Here is an 18737-nt window from a genome sequence, read left to right on the forward strand (position 1 = left end):
GCACAAATTCTTTTATAACTTGGGAAAATTATTAAAATCTTGTGAACGAATTACATGTCCTTTTATGCGTTCAGTAGCCCGGATCCTGTCCGGGTTAAAGATTAATAGACACACCACATTGCGTAAAACCGTGGTGTAAAAACCAACGGCTACGTCTTTTAATAATAATAATGTCGACATAATATACCGGGTGTACGCCTACACCGGGATGTCGAGGTCATGGCCATTTCGTAAAATGATGCCAAGGATATCCGGGACAACGGTCATTAACCCCCCAAAGGCTTTTAAGTAACAAGACTGTTTAAATGAGCCGATCACATTATTCAATTAACCACCTAAGCGATGGAAGATATGATGCTCAATCAAGCGGTGTTTTATATACCGTAACCCAAGCCCGTATAAGGGAAAATAAGTTAAAAGTATTTACCTTTGCAAGTATATTCCTTAATTTGATTAAATCACCGATAGCTTTACTGGGGCTCCTATTCTGGAAGGAAGGTTTTAATTAACCTATTAGAATCCTAACGAGTCTTTATATTGGCCGTAGCCTAGACCGGTTGGTTCCGAAATGTGAATACGGTTTAATCGCGCGAAAAGGCGAAAACCGAGAACGGAGTGTGATTCTGACCCACAAGTTCAGAGACTTGTTTTATATGGGTTTAAGGTTCAAATTCTGAATTTCGGGGTCAAAATAATATGGTTTGACCCATATCGGCTAATTTATGAAAACTAGTTTCATAAGCCGAATCGTGCGCGCAATAGGCGCAACGGGTAACCGTAGGAGTCCTACGCTTGTTTCCTAAGCTAATATGCCTTAAAGAGGTTGTGGTATCAGTAGGATACCTTCCGTGACGCCCGTAACGAGTTTAAGTTAATATTATGCCCCGTAGGGGTTTTTCGGTCATTTTAAAGACTTTTAAAGAGCTTTTCGAGTTCTACAGGAAATCTGAGTTTCCCGAACAGTTTATAAAGTTTAAAAATACTTTATTTATTATTTAAAATCAGTAGCAACTGGAATCGGGTCAAAAGACCTTGTAGAACTCAAGTTTCGGCCAAAAAGGGCATATTCGGTATTTACCGAACCGTAGCCATAACCGCAGGTTATGAGCAAGGTAAAATTTATTAAAAATCCTTAAAATTCCAAAAATATTATTTTATAACAGTGGGTAAAAGTTTTGGTGACGAAATCTTGGTTTAGATAGGCGTTATGCTAATTGCGCCGTTTATTACAAAAGTTTCTTATAAATGCGCTATTTAGCATAACTTTCATTCTAGATCTCGGATTGACGTGAAACTTTAAGGACATGCTTATAATTTAGTAAGCAAGGTTATGGTCCGCTCACGTGTCCGAAATACTCGTTTTATTTTAAAAAGGGCGTTACGGTCAACTTTTAGGCGATTAACGGAAATGTGTAAAAGACTCGGACAAACAATGAACCGGTCACAGAGGGTTATACCTTCATGTAACCTGGTCCTAAGAGAGTCCTAAGGCATATCTATACCTCACTAAAACGGGTCAGAACTGAAGTCAAAGCAAAAGTCAAACTTTTGCGACATTCGGCTCCGAACCGGGTCAATATAGCAAATGGCCGATTCAAACGAGCGTAAACAAGTTTATATACTTAATATCGTGTTTTATGAGTGTCTAAACATGTTGCATATCGTTTATATCGCAGATTATGCAAGAATCGCAAAAATAGTTTTCTGTTGACTTTTTAAGCATTCGTTTGACTCGACATTTGAGCTAGCTAGAGTGGTGATCAGAGGGAACCCTTTTAGAGGTTTATTACCCACATAAATACCAACTCATAACTACTTTTGATCCGTCATAAGACTGAGCCATTACGGATTTATTTTGAAGTCAAACCGTAGTTACGACGGTTTGGTTTTTAGCTACATTACTAAGTAAAATTGAACCACAAAGGATCTAAACGACTTACAGAGGCTTAGGCTTGCTTAGAGAACAAGGAAGAACACTTGAGGGCCTTTAGAAGTGACTAGTGAAGTGTTTTGAGTTGTGATGAAACTTATGAACAATGTAAGTCTATTTATAGTCAAAGACAAGGTCCAAGATCATCACAACACACTCTACAAGTGACCATGGATGAATGGCAGGTGTCCTAGAGAGTTATGGGTCGAGTAGAGGGCACCCATGACCCTGGGAAACCCATTACTTCGTGTTTTACCGCTTTGGACAGCCAACAGCCAACTTTCTGTCGCTGGGCATCGCTTACGGACCGTATGGCTTAGGCCTTGCGGTCCGTAAGCCAGAGGCGGATCATCAGTAATCATTCACTTCCTTACGGTCCGTAAGGCATCCCCTTTACGGTCCGTATTACGGTCCGTAAGGGGTTAAAAATGTATCTTTTTCAAATGATTACTAAATCTTTGTATTTAATAACGAATCTTTGGTAATTAATAACCTGACCCTTCGGGTTTGAAGGGGTAACTTTGCGATATGGCCCTTGATTAATTAAAGTTAAGGACCTCGCGTTACTTACCCGTATCGTTAAGCCCTCGGTTAGATTACTTATTGTCCGGAAAGCTTTAATTTATATTATTGACGCTTTTAACCCTTCTCATACGAATTTGATCATAACTTTCTCGTTTTAAAACGGAACTTCGCGAAATTTATATATTGTATTTTAGTGAATGTATTATACTGTTACAAAGCCTCGGGAACGTTAAAGGGTCACTCAGAGGTATAATTAAACATGTTGACACAGTTAACCCCTGTAGCTTGTAATTTCTCACTTTCTTCCGCGTTTCGCTTCCGCACGATCCATGATTTATTCGTTTGAAGGTACGAGCATCATTTAGGGTTACTATACAGTATATTTACCCTTGTTTGACATTTATAACCCTCGAATTTACATACTTTCAAGGTTTGTCAAAATTAGTCCTTTATTTAATATTAATGCCACGTGTAATCAAATGCCACGTGTTAACACATTATTGGACACAAAATTTCGAGGTGTTACATTCGGATACTATCTACAAGGTTCACCGATTTCGGGTTAAACATCAAACTACCGTTTCGAGCAGTTCACCGGCCGGACTTGGGTGATTCCTGTCCGAACCGGTGAAGCAAGTAAGAACCCACGTTCTATGGTTTAACTCGCTATCAGAATACCTTAAAATCATATCAAAACAACCAAAACAGCCAAGTGTTAGACGAAAGGCCGACCAGGTCAGAAATGCTGGCCGAACGGCTAGGCTGTTCGAACGAACAGCCCAGCCGATCGAACATACCAGCCGATCGGCCGGGCCAGCCGATCGGCTAGCACATGGTTCCACACTTTTCAAATTTTATGAAGTATGCTATTGACGAAGTGATGTTCGATCAAATACGCTACTCGATTGGTTAACATTACTCTTCGGATCATGAGATACTATGCTTCAACACTTAATCGATTTTGCAACTCGTTCGTAGTATGGAATGCCAGCCGATCGAACAGACTGTTCGATCGAGTGACATTCTGCTGAGAACCACTTCTGAAGTTCCTAACCGATCGGTTAAGCCGGCCGATCGAACGGACCGTTCGATCGATCGACCTGAAAGGTAAGAACACTTCAGTGTTCTCAAATACTACAACGAAAACTTCAAAAGTTCAAACCATCACATACAAACACATCAGAGGAAGAAACAATCCACTCGAATGGTCCAGCTGATCGAGCCTACCGGCCGATCGGACAGGATTATTCAAACAAACTTTCAAGCCGAACGAACAGCCCGTTCGATCGAACCTGCTGTTCGATCGACCAGGCTATTCGATCCATTTACACTTGTTTGCATTTCCGCGTTACGCATTGTTGTGCTATCGAACTATTCAGGCTAACCCTACTCTCAGCGCTCCCTTCAATCCATAACCAATCACTGTGAGTATACTCGAACCCTTTTTGCTTTAGCACTTTTGGGTGTTACATACGTTACTTATCAAAATCACAATCAAACACACTATTCAAACTATTTGAACGCTAACCGATTGCATGTATTACGTGACTAAATGTATGCTTGTTGTTATGTTTACACGTGGAATACTGTCTACCTGCCTTAGCAACGTAGTACTATAGTTTGGACTCAGCACCCGTTCACACAGGGGTTGTTAAGGACAATTACTTGCATGGATTACGGTGGTAATCATGTATTGCGAACTGTCTCGGACAGTCAACCCGCAGTCGTTGGTATCGATAGGTCCATGTCGATAATTAACATGCGTCATTTCCCTCTGTGTACCAAATCAGGAGTGAAATCCCCATTTTGATGAAAATTCTCCTTAGATTTTCTAAAAACAAGGAAGAAATTGCTAAGCCAAGGGTTAGACCCTAACCTTGGCAATTTATTCCGGATATGTTTCCTCTCACCAAAGCTTCGACGGACTCCAACGACCTGAACTCACAAGTACGACCTAGAGGATGCGTGTGGAAAGCCCAAGAATCGAGGCAGAGACACGACCCTTAAAGTCGAAAGTGACGACAAGTCCACTGTGAATAGTCGGATTGCTTTGGGTAGTCGATGTCTAGTAGCCGCAGACAATCTACCTCTCGATTTTATGCGTTTTGATTCTGAGAACCGCAGCCGTGTACTCTGATGATCCGTTGATTTTATGTGTTTCTGTGTGCTTTATCTGTTTACGTGTTTATATTTTGGACATTATTCGATTCTACTGCCATTTCGATCAACACACACGACTCGCATTGCTATTCTATCTCAATTCGATATTCAATTACAATCTAGACGGTATTATGCTATGCTATGCTATGCTATGACTAAGGTAGACTATATTATACGATGCTATTCAGTATGCTATACGCGATCGCCATACGAACGACACACAAGCTTTGAATGATAGGTTTCTGTATTCTGACTGCATCTGTGATTAAATACCTAGGTGCTTATGTGCTTCTGTGTTTATGTAACTCTGTGCTCTACGTGCCTACATGCTTATGTGCTTCTGTGTTTACATGTATCTGTGGTTATGTGCTTATGTGCTTATGTGATATGTGTTCCGACGTGTTCCTAAGCTTTAGTAGTCTAAACGTGTGAGGTGAGATTCGATTGCGTTGTGTTGAGTCCCGTGACGATGTCTGTTGCAGACCATGTCGTCGTCTGGATCCCGACACCACTTGACTCGTCAGGAAAAGAGAGATAAGCGTCTTGCCGCCATCATCGCCAAAAGTGTAGCAAAGGCTGTGAGCAACGTTTATGAGAACGCCAGCAAGTCGTCTGAAGAATCACGAACAGACGCACCCAAAGATGCTAGCAAAGCTGCTTTCAGTTTCAAGCAATTCAAAGCATGCGGACCCAAAGAGTTCACCGGAGAAGATGGCCCTACCGCCATGTTTCACTGGTTTGACTCGGTCGAAGTCACTCTGCGCCAAAGCGGCTGTCCTGAGAATCTCCGCACACTCAATGCTACTGGCGTCTTCCAGTCCCGTGCTCTAGACTGGTGGACGGCCGAACGAAACAAGCGCGGAAATGATACAGCTTACGAGCTAACATGGGAGGAGTTGAAGGCAATTATGATCGACGAATTCTGCCCTCCTCATGAACGCCAAAAGCTGGAGGACGAATTTTGGACCATCAAGCAGAAGGATGGAGACAACGCTGCTCTCACTGCTCGTTTCAAGCAACTTAGCATCATATGTCCCGATCAGGTCAAGACCCCAGATCAAACCATCAAGAAGTACATTCGAGCCCTGCCCGAATGTGTAGCCGACTTTGTTCACGCCGCCAAGCCAGCAACGATTGAAGAGACTTACTTACTCGCCGCTGAGATCAATGACAAGCGAGTGAAGTCTGGTTTTTGGGATAAGCATACCAAGTCTCTGCACCAAGCCACCGCAGCACCCACCGACTCGCCTGCTCAACCTTCCAAGTCATCAAGAAGAAAGAAGAAGCACAACAACAACAGCTCCAGCAACAAGAGCTGTGCTGCCGCAACAACTGCTGCTCCTCTACAAGCTGTACTAGCTCAGCAGCAACAGCACCACCGCTCAGCTCCAGTGATCAATGCAACGCCAGCGAAGCGTGCATACACAGGCCCTCACCCGCTCTGCTCGACATGCTCATATCATCATCCAGTGGGTCTAGCCTGTCGTTTTTGCGCTCACTGCAACCTTTACGGTCATTTCACTGCGAACTGTCGCTATGGTCCCCGTCAAGCCCCAGTTCAAGCTACTGTCAATCAAGCTCTACTCCCCGCCCCTCAAGGCCAACAAGTTGCTCAAGCACCTGCGGTCAATGCTCGAGTCTACTTTGCATGTGGTGACCCTAACCACTTTGCAAACAGGTGCCCGAACAGGGTAGTTAAGCAAGAACCCCAGCAACCCCAGCAGCAACAACAGCAGCCTCAGCAACAGCAGCAAGCAGCCCATGCCCGAACCTTCAACATCAATGCCCGTCAGGCTCAGGCGGATAACAACGTGGTTAATGGTACGTTCCTTGTGAATGGTATTTATGCATCATGTTTGTTTGATACTGGAGCCGATAACTGCTTTGTGTCGTTTGAATTTGAGAAGCTCCTTAGTCGTAAGCGCTCTTATCTATCCTCGTCATTCGAAGTCGAAGTCGCTACTGGAAGAACTGTCGCAGCTAACTCTGTTCTTCGTGATTGTACTCTCGAGCTCAACAATCACATCTTTCCAATCGATCTTATTCCGATGCAACTCGGAAGTTTTGATGTCATAGTAGGCATGGACTTTCTTCGCGAAAACCATGCTAAAGTTGTGTGCTTTGAAAAGATGATTCGATTCTCGCTCGCAAATGGTGATCTTCTATGTGTATACGGTGAAACAGCGTCGAAAGGTCTCAAGCTTATGTCGTGTATTCAAGCCAGCAAGTATCTCCGCAAGGAATACCGAGCCTTCTTGGCCAACATTGTAGTAGCGGAGAAGGAAAAGAAAAAGAAAGTTGAAGTCAAAGATGTTCCAGTGGTCCGTGAGTTTCCTCAGGTGTTCCCTGACGATCTCCCAGGACTACCGCCAAGTCGTGATATCGACTTTCGTATTGACCTCATTCCTGGAGCTAACCCCGTTGCCAAAGCTCCTTATCGACTCGCTCCATCCGAAATGCCGGAACTCTCGAACCAACTCCAGGAATTGCTCGAAAAAGGCTTTATTCGCCCAAGCACCTCTCCCTGGGGCGCGCCAGTCCTTTTCGTCAAAAAGAAGGACGGGTCGTTCCGGATGTGCATCGATTATAGGGAATTGAATAAGCTAACCATTAAGAATCGATACCCATTACCTCGAATCGACGACTTATTTGATCAGCTGCAAGGTGCCAAGTATTTCTCGAAGATCGATCTACGTTCAGGCTATCATCAATTGCGGATTCAAGAGGAAGACATACCTAAAACCTCTTTCCGACCCCGATATGGCCACTATGAATTCGTTGTTATGCCTTTTGGTTTAACAAACGCACCCGCAGTCTTTATGGATCTGATGAATCGCGTGTGTAAGCCTTTCTTAGACCGTTTCGTCATCGTGTTCATTGACGATGTCTTGATCTATTCCAAATCGAAAGCCGAACACGCGCAACATCTACGTTTGGTTCTCGAGTTACTTCAGGGGAACCAACTCTACGCCAAGTTCTCCAAGTGTGAATTCTGGTTAGAGGAAGTTCAGTTTCTGGGTCACATCGTGAATAGTCAGGGAATACATGTCGATCCCGCGAAGATTGAAGCCGTCAAAAGTTGGATTACGCCTAAGAACCCGTCTGAAGTTCGTTCTTTTCTCAGACTAGCGGGCTATTATCGACGATTTATTGAAGTATTTTCCAAGATCGCTGTGCCGCTTACCGCTCTTACGCATAAAGACAAGCCTTTTGTGTGGGGAACCGCACAAGAGTCTGCCTTTCAAACCCTTAAACACATGCTGTGCAACGCACCGATTCTTACGCTGCCCGACGGAAGCAACGATTTCATTGTCTATTGTGATGCTTCCAACCATGGTCTTGGTTGTGTTCTCATGCAGCGAGACAAGGTTATAGCTTACGCATCTCGACAGCTCAAGATCCACGAGAAGAACTATACAACCCATGACCTCGAGCTAGGCGCGGTTGTCTTTGCATTAAAGATTTGGCGACACTACCTGTATGGCACTAAGTGTACAATCCACACTGATCACAGGAGTTTACAACATATCTTCAATCAAAGGGAACTTAATATGCGTCAACGCCGATGGGTAGAACTCCTCAACGATTACGACTGTGAGATTCGCTATCACCCAGGCAAAGCGAATGTTGTTGCCGACGCCCTCAGCAGAAAGAGTTACGTGCTCAGTATCCGAAACATTCAAGCCCAGCATAACCTCGAAACCCTTATTCGCGAAGCTCAACATACTTGCTTTAACGAGCGTACATTGAAGATAGAGAGGATCTACCACGATGGACCTCAGTTAGTAAGCAAATCAGATGGGATATTCTATTATCTGGACCGAATTTGGATCCCTAAGCGGACCGATTTGCGAAAGATTATCATGAATGAAGCCCACAAGTCCCGATATTCTATTCATCCCGGTGCCGATAAAATGTACCAGGATTTTCGTTACAAGTACTGGTGGCCGGGTATGAAACGTGATATCGCTCTTTACGTTGGAAGTTGCTTAACTTGCGCAAGAGTCAAGTCTGAACATCAAAGACCTTCTGACTTACTCGAACAACCACCAATACCTATATGGAAGTGGGAGAGTATAGCTATGGATTTCATAACGAAACTTCCGCCCACGCCATCAGGTCACGACAGTATTTGGGTTATAGTTGATCGTCTAACCAAATCAGCCCACTTTTTGCCAATACGAGAAGCTACAAGGTGGAACGACTAGCCCAAATCTACACCGACGAGATCATTTGTAATCATGGTACGCCTCGCGACATCATCTCTGACCGTGATTGTAACGCCCAAATTACACATTCCAAAATGTAATATTATCATACTATTATTTAACAAAATTCGGGCATGACCCGTTCGTAATAAGAACAATTCCCTGTAAGACTAACGTATAATAACTTAAAATACGACGCAGCGGAAAACAAGAGCCCAAAAATTTCGTTCTTTAATAGACATATCAAACACATGAAGGTTCAAATACTTCAAAATCTATATGAGTTACACTATGTGACCATTCTACCCCGTACAATCCTTGCTCTCAACTCGAACTAAGTCCGCTTCACTTCGATAAATGTAGAGAAAACCCAAGCGATACCTGTGGACACCACGTACAACCAAACCATTAGTCATTAACATACCATACAACATTAAACTATATAATAGAATTTCGTAGAGCATTCTATAAAGTAGTCGTGGAATTGTCCAAGCGCTTTCTTAAATACTCTTATCCAAATCCAGCTCCATTTCTTCATGAAGCCAACGATCCCATACCTACATTACATTCCAACTCAACGCACATCATTAGTAACCATAAATACTCGAACACTTTGATAACGTTCATGCATATGTCTTAAGCATTGAACATTCATTCACACATACATTCACACCTACGTACTTATTATCATACATACATACATATATATATATATATATACACACTTACATATACATGCGTACCTTCATACATGCCAATGTTCCTTCCTACGCACAATCAATTAATCACGAATATATACACAAGCTTCTTTTACATGTAGGTTTATGCCGGAATGTCACATTCACAACTTTACATAGTATAAATAATCTATGATTCAACCCACGTGCCCTTTGGGTTCCTATACACATATACTTATAAAATTTCCTACACTAACATGAAACAATCCGTTCATTAACTAACCGACAACCGAATCATATAAAACTTGTTCCTAATGGTCCGGGAAGTGTTCCCCTTACATAATGACTAAAAATTCCTACCCAAGGTCTTAACCATAACGAATTTCATTACATTACGCAACATATGCACATAAAATTCGACCCGTTTAAACCCACCAATTTACTTTCGGCTTAATACAACCTTCCTCAATAATGAGGCATTATTGGCTTTGTACTTCTGATTATTACATGTTCTTTCATGATGTTTCGTAAACATAAGTATTAAAATCTATTAAACCTACTAAAAAGTGAATCGAAATTCACTTACCTCGAGTACTCCATTAAGTGTATTTGTCACCTTGCCTTATCTTGACCCGTTATCCTCCTATGCTTGACCTCTCCTTGACACGTCCCTATTATCTCATTCCATTACATCCATTCAATAGTTAGTATACATAATCATACGCACCACTAATCACACTTCTATTCACGTGTCAATCGCTTATCGAGTTCAACATGTATCATAATACTACAATGCTAATCAATCTAACAATTTACCATTCCATCATCACAACAGTCATACATGAGCTTCTAGCATGCATAATTATGTATTTACATCATGTTCGTTATTCTTTCAAAATTCCATACTTAGAATGATAACCTTTTCTAAGTTAGGCAACTTGCTTCATATGTTAAACATTTCATACCATTTCTTAACACCTTGGTTTTTTACACATCCATTCTACTATTTTCTATCAACAACCCGTTTCGACCCGTTGGTGCAATTATATGCATAAACTAGTTGGTAAGTGTTTTAGGCACTTAAAACAATCAAATAACTTACTAATAATTTATTAAAATCAGTAGTTCATGATTCATACAAGTGTGCATAACAATACAACTAATTTTACTGAATATATATACTAAAATTTGTGCAGCCACTTTCTGCGCAGCAGCTGTTCACGACACTTTTTAACCCATTTATCTTCTGATTAAGTTCTTCATGTTTAAATATGAAATGATCTACACTCAGAGATCTTTCTAAGCATATAAAGATCGTAACAATCGGACATTCCTATGATTTTATATGATTTTTACAAAATCAGCACAGAAGCTGAAATGCTTCCAAACAGCTTGCTGTCAAAACGAATTTACTAACTTTTCATGCTGTTTTGACCCACTAAATCTCATAACCAGCCTCTTATGACCAAATATGAAATGTAATATGCGAAACAACCTTTTCAACGATATAAGGCTCGTTGTCTAACTCCTAATAACGAATGAGATACGGCCTTTACAAGATGACTATCTAAGGCTGTCAAAAGTGACGAATTTACTAACTTTTCATGCTGTTTTGACCCACTTAATCTCATAACCAGCCTCTTATGACCAAATATGAAATGTAATATGCGAAACAACCTTTTCAACGATATAAGGCTCGTTGTCTAACTCCTAATAACGAATGTGATACGGCCTTTACAAGATGACTATCTAAGGCTGTCAAAAGTGACGAATTTACTAACTATTTTACACAAACTTTGTAGGCATTTTATCAAACACTTGGCGGGCGTACAACATTTTAAGCATCATGTACATGAGTTTTATGCATAACCCATTAGTAACTACAAAAACTCAATCATTCGACCAATTTCACATGATTCATACCTCCTACAACATGATTAGCTAACGATACATTAGTACATAATCATTCATTCATCAAAATTACTTAACTTATACAACTACAAGATTACCATGCTACTTGAACAAGTGGGTTTTTCCTCAAATCTTCAATACATTCAAATTCAAGCACAAGACACCTTCTATATGGTGAATCTAACATATATACATGTTCAATTTCATAAGATTTCACGGATTGACTAAAACCCACTTCATCAACTATCATTAAAACACATAATTTAACTTACTTGATAGTGAAGAACACTTAGGAGATCGATAATCTTGCTACATGCATCCTAAAAACCTTCAATTCCCTTTTCAATTTGGAGATTTCTTGAGAATTAGGGTTTACCCCTTTCCCTCTGCCTTGTGCGATCGACCACACACACGCACAGTGTGTGTTGTGGTTTTATTTTTCTTTCTTTTTTTTTTATTAAGTTTTAGTTTACATTATGGCAATCTAGGTCCCTCAACTCTAACACATCATCATAGTTGCCACAAACTTCATTCCTTTACTTATTTATTAGACATTTAACTAAGTTTAATAACTTAGTTGTTGTACTTCATCTAATTACCCAAGGTAACCTACTAACGAATTTAATAATTCGAGTTTTGGGGTGTTACAAATCTATCCCCCTTAAAGAAGGTTTCGTCCCCGAAACCTCTTTCATTTCTTCTATAACCCATCTAGTTTTATTCTTCGTTCGTTCATTCATTCAAGTGACATTGGACGACTTACATAAGCATGTTGTGAGAAATTGCCTAATCACAGATCCCATAGTCCATAATTTGAAACTAGCATCCTGACATATTATTCATACTTATCAAGATTTCAAACTTCTTTGCGAAAACCAATCCCTAGTCATCATTATTTTATTCATTTCCGCATTCAATCTCGTTCATTCGTACACATTTAACATATCGTACTTATTCATACGGAGGTACTTTCTCAATGATAGCGTAAAATTTTTATAAACTTACCCAATCTTTCTTTACAAACATTCTAGATGTGTTACTTATTTCATTCGTTCGCATACATAACTTCCCACACATTCATCATTAAAACACGATAGTTGTCTTGAATTTCCTAGCTTCATAATCAATCTGGGGTGTTCTTAGTGTTTAATGAATGCTAGAACTGAATTAAGGACCTTAGCCTAATAAACAAACAATTTCAGCATAAGCAGATAAGGGGGACCCGTCGCCGACGGCACATGGTGCGTCGCCGACGGGCTCGGGAAGGTCCCGTCGCTAAACATTGCCCGTAGACAGACAGTTAGCGCGTCAGGTGGAGGGGTGCCGTCGCCGACGGCATAAAGGCCGTCGCCGACGGGCTCTCTGGTGTGCAGACGCTGTTTGACCAAAATTTTTTTTTTTGTTCCCGGGTCTCTTTTTTTTTCCAACCAGAAATGGTCTCGGGCAGTCCCGAAACCTTCCCTAACATCCCATAACGTCCCAACCCGGGTTATAATAGTAATTTATCCATAACCCATTTCCGTTTTCATCTAAAAGCATAGCTCGAAATCCTTAAATCACTTACTTGCGTGGCGCTTAGAAACGAACACACTTTCACGAGAGCGTAGGTTTGAGGGATTCGAGCATCGTACCTTCATATATTAAATAATTTGCTAACCTTACTACCTTGGTGCAGTACTTGAACATGCAGCAACGAGTCGGTCCTCTTCGTCCCCATCCATACCATGTTTCGTATCGACCTCGTTTATCCGTGTGACGAGCTTTCGCTTATGACCATTCTTTCACTGACCTAGATAGGTTTATCACACTATGATATCTGCCATACTCATTATAAAATTGGGGATTATCACGTTTCATTCAAGTTCATTTAAAGATGATGTTTATTACTTCTCCTTGTTTACATATTACTACTTCCAAGATTCTTTTTAAAGCACTAGTGTGTTAAGCTTATTCATAACGGGTCAATATATGACCATTTCTTAATATATATATATATATATATATATATATATATATATATATATATATATATCATTCTCATTGTTTGACCCATTCTTGACGGGTAAACACATAATCATTATTTCGTAATTCTTTAACTCATTTGGTGTACTACACTACACATTTCCTTTCTTCTCTAGCACTCCCTTGGTTTGAAACCAAATTATTTCTCAGCTTCTGCAGTTTGACTTTTCGAGGTCAACTGCCACTTATTTCTTATTATATACATGCGTATCGAAGTACACGTTTGTACTCTTTTTCAATTCAAACATGCTTACGACCTCATAGCTTCACTGTTCCAGTGTTTTCTTGCAAATTTTTACCCTTCCCGTTTTAAAGGTTAGTCATAATACTTATTTCGCTTACAACACCAACATTTTAGTTCCATTCGCTTATATACTTTCATTTCTTTTACGCATTCGAGTATCTAATTAAATGGGTAATGGCATATATTCTCATAATGAGATTCAAGCATACCACTTACGCCTCGGTAAAATCGAGTTAATTGTGTTCAACACAAATATTTCGTTCTGTCCGTATAACGGGTTGAACTTCATACATTTATTATTGCATTCACGACCACCCGTTCTAAACAGATGGTACCCTATCCTTACTCGACTTGTTCAACTTGAACCGGTCGATTTGCATAGCTTATCATAACCTTCTTTAGCATAATCAAATCCGCAAGGGATTTGCATCATTCGTATCTTTCATTCTTTGAATCCGTTTCGCGGATTCAAGCATTGCATTCACATCTTTCATCCTTGAATCCGTCTCGCGGACTCAAGCATTGCATTCATATCTTTCATCCTTGAATCCGTCTCGCGGATTCAAACATTGCATTCATACATTGTCAATCCATACTTTCTTATGGACTCAATATTTCATTCTTATCACTTATACTTTTCACCCTTACATAGTACTCTCAACCTCCCGAGAGTCTTACTACCCATTTCACCCACACACCCAGCCGCTACCAAATCCTATCGGACATACCTGTAACAATCATTACGGTCTCACGAACGTCTTATGTTTCTTGTGTACTGGCCAGGTACACAATCCATATACTAGTTTCGTGTCTTCGTGTAATCGTCACCTTATGTCCGAAGAATTAGGTTTCGGCACGTGTAACATTTTCATAACTTCGTTTCCATTATATTATTATATTTCATTAAAATTTTCCTTCACTCGATAACTTTTAGCATTACATGCACCCTTATGCAAAATTTACGTACCTGGGCAATGGTCTTATTACATGCATTGGTGTCAGTCCGAGACCACAGTCGTGGATCATCCTCATCCAAACAACTATGCTTATCTTACACACAACATAATGTTAGTTTCTTCATAAACATACTTAAATTCATACTTACATTTGCTTCTACCTTTAGATCTTGATCGAGTCTTGGATTGTACGGGTTTCTCGTCACAAGAGCACACAGGTTTGAGTTCAAGTATTTGCCTCCTCATACTTGATTTCCCTCAAACCAGGGCTCTGATACCAACTTGTAACGCCCAAATTACACATTCCAAAATGTAATATTATCATACTATTATTTAACAAAATTCGGGCATGACCCGTTCGTAATAAGAACAATTCCCTGTAAGACTAACGTATAATAACTTAAAATACGACGCAGCGGAAACCAAGAGCCCAAAAATTTCGTTCTTTAATAGACATATCAAACACATGAAGGTTCAAATACTTCAAAATCTATATGAGTTACACTATGTGACCATTCTACCCCGTACAATCCTTGCTCTCAACTCGAACTAAGTCCGCTTCACTTCGATAAATGTAGAGAAAACCCAAGCGATACCTGTGGACACCACGTACAACCAAACCATTAGTCATTAACATACCATACAACATTAAACTATATAATAGAATTTCGTAGAGCATTCTATAAAGTAGTCGTGGAATTGTCCAAGCGCTTTCTTAAATACTCTTATCCAAATCCAGCTCCATTTCTTCATGAAGCCAACGATCCCATACCTACATTACATTCCAACTCAACGCACATCATTAGTAACCATAAATACTCAAACACTTTGATAACGTTCATGCATATGTCTTAAGCATTGAACATTCATTCACACATACATTCACACCTACGTACTTATTATCATACATACATACATATATATATATATATATATACACACTTACATATACATGCGTACCTTCATACATGCCAATGTTCCTTCCTACGCACAATCAATTAATCACGAATATATACACAAGCTTCTTTTACATGTAGGTTTATGCCGGAATGTCACATTCACAACTTTACATAGTATAAACAATCTATGATTCAACCCACGTGCCCTTTGGGTTCCTATACACATATACTTATAAAATTTCCTACACTAACATGAAACAATCCGTTCATTAACTAACCGACAACCGAATCATATAAAACTTGTTCCTAATGGTCCGGGAAGTGTTCCCCTTACATAATGACTAAAAATTCCTACCCAAGGTCTTAACCATAACAAATTTCATTACATTACGCAACATATGCACATAAAATTCGACCCGTTTAAACCCACCAATTTACTTTCGGCTTAATACAACCTTCCTCAATAATGAGGCATTATTGGCTTTGTACTTCTGATTATTACATGTTCTTTCATGATGTTTCGTAAACATAAGTATTAAAATCTATTAAACCTACTAAAAAGTGAATCGAAATTCACTTACCTCGAGTACTCCATTAAGTGTATTTGTCACCTTGCCTTATCTTGACCCGTTATCCTCCTATGCTTGACCTCTCCTTGACACGTCCCTATTATCTCATTCCATTACATCCATTCAATAGTTAGTATACATAATCATACGCACCACTAATCACACTTCTATTCACGTGTCAATCGCTTATCGAGTTCAACATGTATCATAATACTACAATGCTAATCAATCTAACAATTTATCATTCCATCATCACAACAGTCATACATGAGCTTCTAGCATGCATAATTATGTATTTACATCATGTTCGTTATTCTTTCAAAATTCCATACTTAGAATGATAACCTTTTCTAAGTTAGGCAACTTGCTTCATATGTTAAACATTTCATACCATTTCTTAACACCTTGGTTTTTTACACATCCATTCTACTATTTTCTATCAACAACCCGTTTCGACCCGTTGGTGCAATTATATGCATAAACTAGTTGGTAAGTGTTTTAGGCACTTAAAACAATCAAATAACTTACTAATAATTTATTAAAATCAGTAGTTCATGATTCATACAAGTGTGCATAACAATACAACTAATTTTACTGAATATATATACTAAAATTTGTGCAGCCACTTTCTGCGCAGCAGCTGTTCACGACACTTTTTAACCCATTTATCTTCTGATTCAGTTCTTCATGTTCAAATATGAAATGATCTACACTCAGAGATCTTTCTAAGCATATAAAGATCGTAACAATCGGACATTCCTATGATTTTATATGATTTTTACAAAATCAGCACAGAAGCTGAAATGTTTCCAAACAGCTTGCTGTCAAAACGAATTTACTAACTTTTCATGCTGTTTTGACCCACTAAATCTCATAACCAGCCTCTTATGACCAAATATGAAATGTAATATGCGAAACAACCTTTTCAACGATATAAGGCTCGTTGTCTAACTCCTAATAACGAATGAGATACGGCCTTTACAAGATGACTATCTAAGGCTGTCAAAAGTGACGAATTTACTAACTTTTCATGCTGTTTTGACCCACTTAATCTCATAACCAGCCTCTTATGACCAAATATGAAATGTAATATGCGAAACAACCTTTTCAACGATATAAGGCTCGTTGTCTAACTCCTAATAACGAATGTGATACGGCCTTTACAAGATGACTATCTAAGGCTGTCAAAAGTGACGAATTTACTAACTATTTTACACAAACTTTGTAGGCATTTTATCAAACACTTGGCGGGCGTACAACATTTTAAGCATCATGTACATGAGTTTTATGCATAACCCATTAGTAACTACAAAAACTCAATCATTCGACCAATTTCACATGATTCATACCTCCTACAACATGATTAGCTAACGATACATTAGTACATAATCATTCATTCATCAAAATTACTTAACTTATACAACTACAAGATTACCATGCTACTTGAACAAGTGGGTTTTTCCTCAAATCTTCAATACATTCAAATTCAAGCACAAGACACCTTCTATATGGTGAATCTAACATATATACATGTTCAATTTCATAAGATTTCACGGATTGACTAAAACCCACTTCACCAACTATCATTAAAACACATAATTTAACTTACTTGATAGTGAAGAACACTTAGGAGATCGATAATCTTGCTACATGCATCCTAAAAACCTTCAATTCCCTTTTCAATTTGGAGATTTCTTGAGAATTAGGGTTTACCCCTTTCCCTCTGCCTTGTGCGATCGACCACACACACGCACAGTGTGTGTTGTGGTTTTATTTTTCTCTCTTTTTTTTATTAAGTTTTAGTTTACATTATGGCAATCTAGGTCCCTCAACTCTAACACATCATCATAGTTGCCACAAACTTCATTCCTTTACTTATTTATTAGACATTTAACTAAGTTTAATAACTTAGTTGTTGTACTTCATCTAATTACCCAAGGTAACCTACTAACGAATTTAATAATTCGAGTTTTGGGGTGTTACAGTGATGCTCGGTTTACTTCTCGATTGTGGGAAACTTTTCAAGCGGCTCTTGGTACGTCGCTTAATCTGAGTACTGCATTCCATCCACAAACCGACGGACAGACTGAAAGAACGATCCGTACTCTTGAAGACATGCTCCGGGCGTGTGTCATAGATTTTGGTGGTAGTTGGAACAAACACCTGCCACTAGTTGAATTCTCGTACAATAACAGCTATCATGCTAGCATTCAAATGGCACCGTTCGAGGCCTTATATGGTAGGAGATGTCGATCGCCTATTGTGTGGCACGAGATCGGTCATTCGCAACTAACCGGTCCCGGGATTCTACAAGAAACGACTGACAAAATCCACCAAATTCGAGACAACTTGGTAAAAGCTCGAAGTAGACAGAAAAGTTACGCCGATAGAAGACGCAAGCCCCTTGAATTTGACGTTGGCGACTACGTACTCCTAAAGGTATCCCCTTGGAAGGGTGTAGTCAGATTCGGCAATAAAGGGAAACTAGCGCCTCGATATGTTGGACCTTTTAAGATTTCTGGAAAGGATCGGAAAAGTCGCCTACAGACTCGAACTACCGGAGGAACTTAGTAACGTCCACCCGACTTTCCATGTGTCTAACCTCCGGAAATGCCTCGCTGATCACGATCTAATCG

At 39.7% G+C, this 18737-nt stretch overlaps 1 long non-coding RNA gene across 4 annotated transcripts; it reads right to left on the reverse strand.

Annotated features, from left to right (window-relative positions):
• Positions 1 to 9033: 9033 nt before the first annotated feature.
• On the reverse strand, positions 9034 to 18078 carry LOC110935863. 4 transcript variants are annotated; one of them, XR_004892124.1, is made up of 3 exons: positions 17711 to 18078; positions 14645 to 16198; positions 9034 to 13200 (listed from the first exon to the last, which is right to left on the reverse strand). It is a non-coding gene; the product is annotated as an uncharacterized LOC110935863 (long non-coding RNA). The 4 variants fall into 4 exon arrangements; XR_002589503.2 differs by lacking the exon at positions 17711 to 18078 and having other exon boundaries at positions 9034 to 10171; positions 11684 to 13200; positions 14645 to 16831; XR_002589504.2 differs by lacking the exon at positions 17711 to 18078 and having other exon boundaries at positions 9034 to 10171; positions 13069 to 13200; positions 14645 to 16817.
• Between the last annotated feature and the right edge of the window lie 659 nt (positions 18079 to 18737).

Source organism: Helianthus annuus, chromosome 4 (assembly GCF_002127325.2).
Source record: "Helianthus annuus cultivar XRQ/B chromosome 4, HanXRQr2.0-SUNRISE, whole genome shotgun sequence".
NCBI classification, from domain to species: Eukaryota; Viridiplantae; Streptophyta; class Magnoliopsida; order Asterales; family Asteraceae; genus Helianthus; species Helianthus annuus.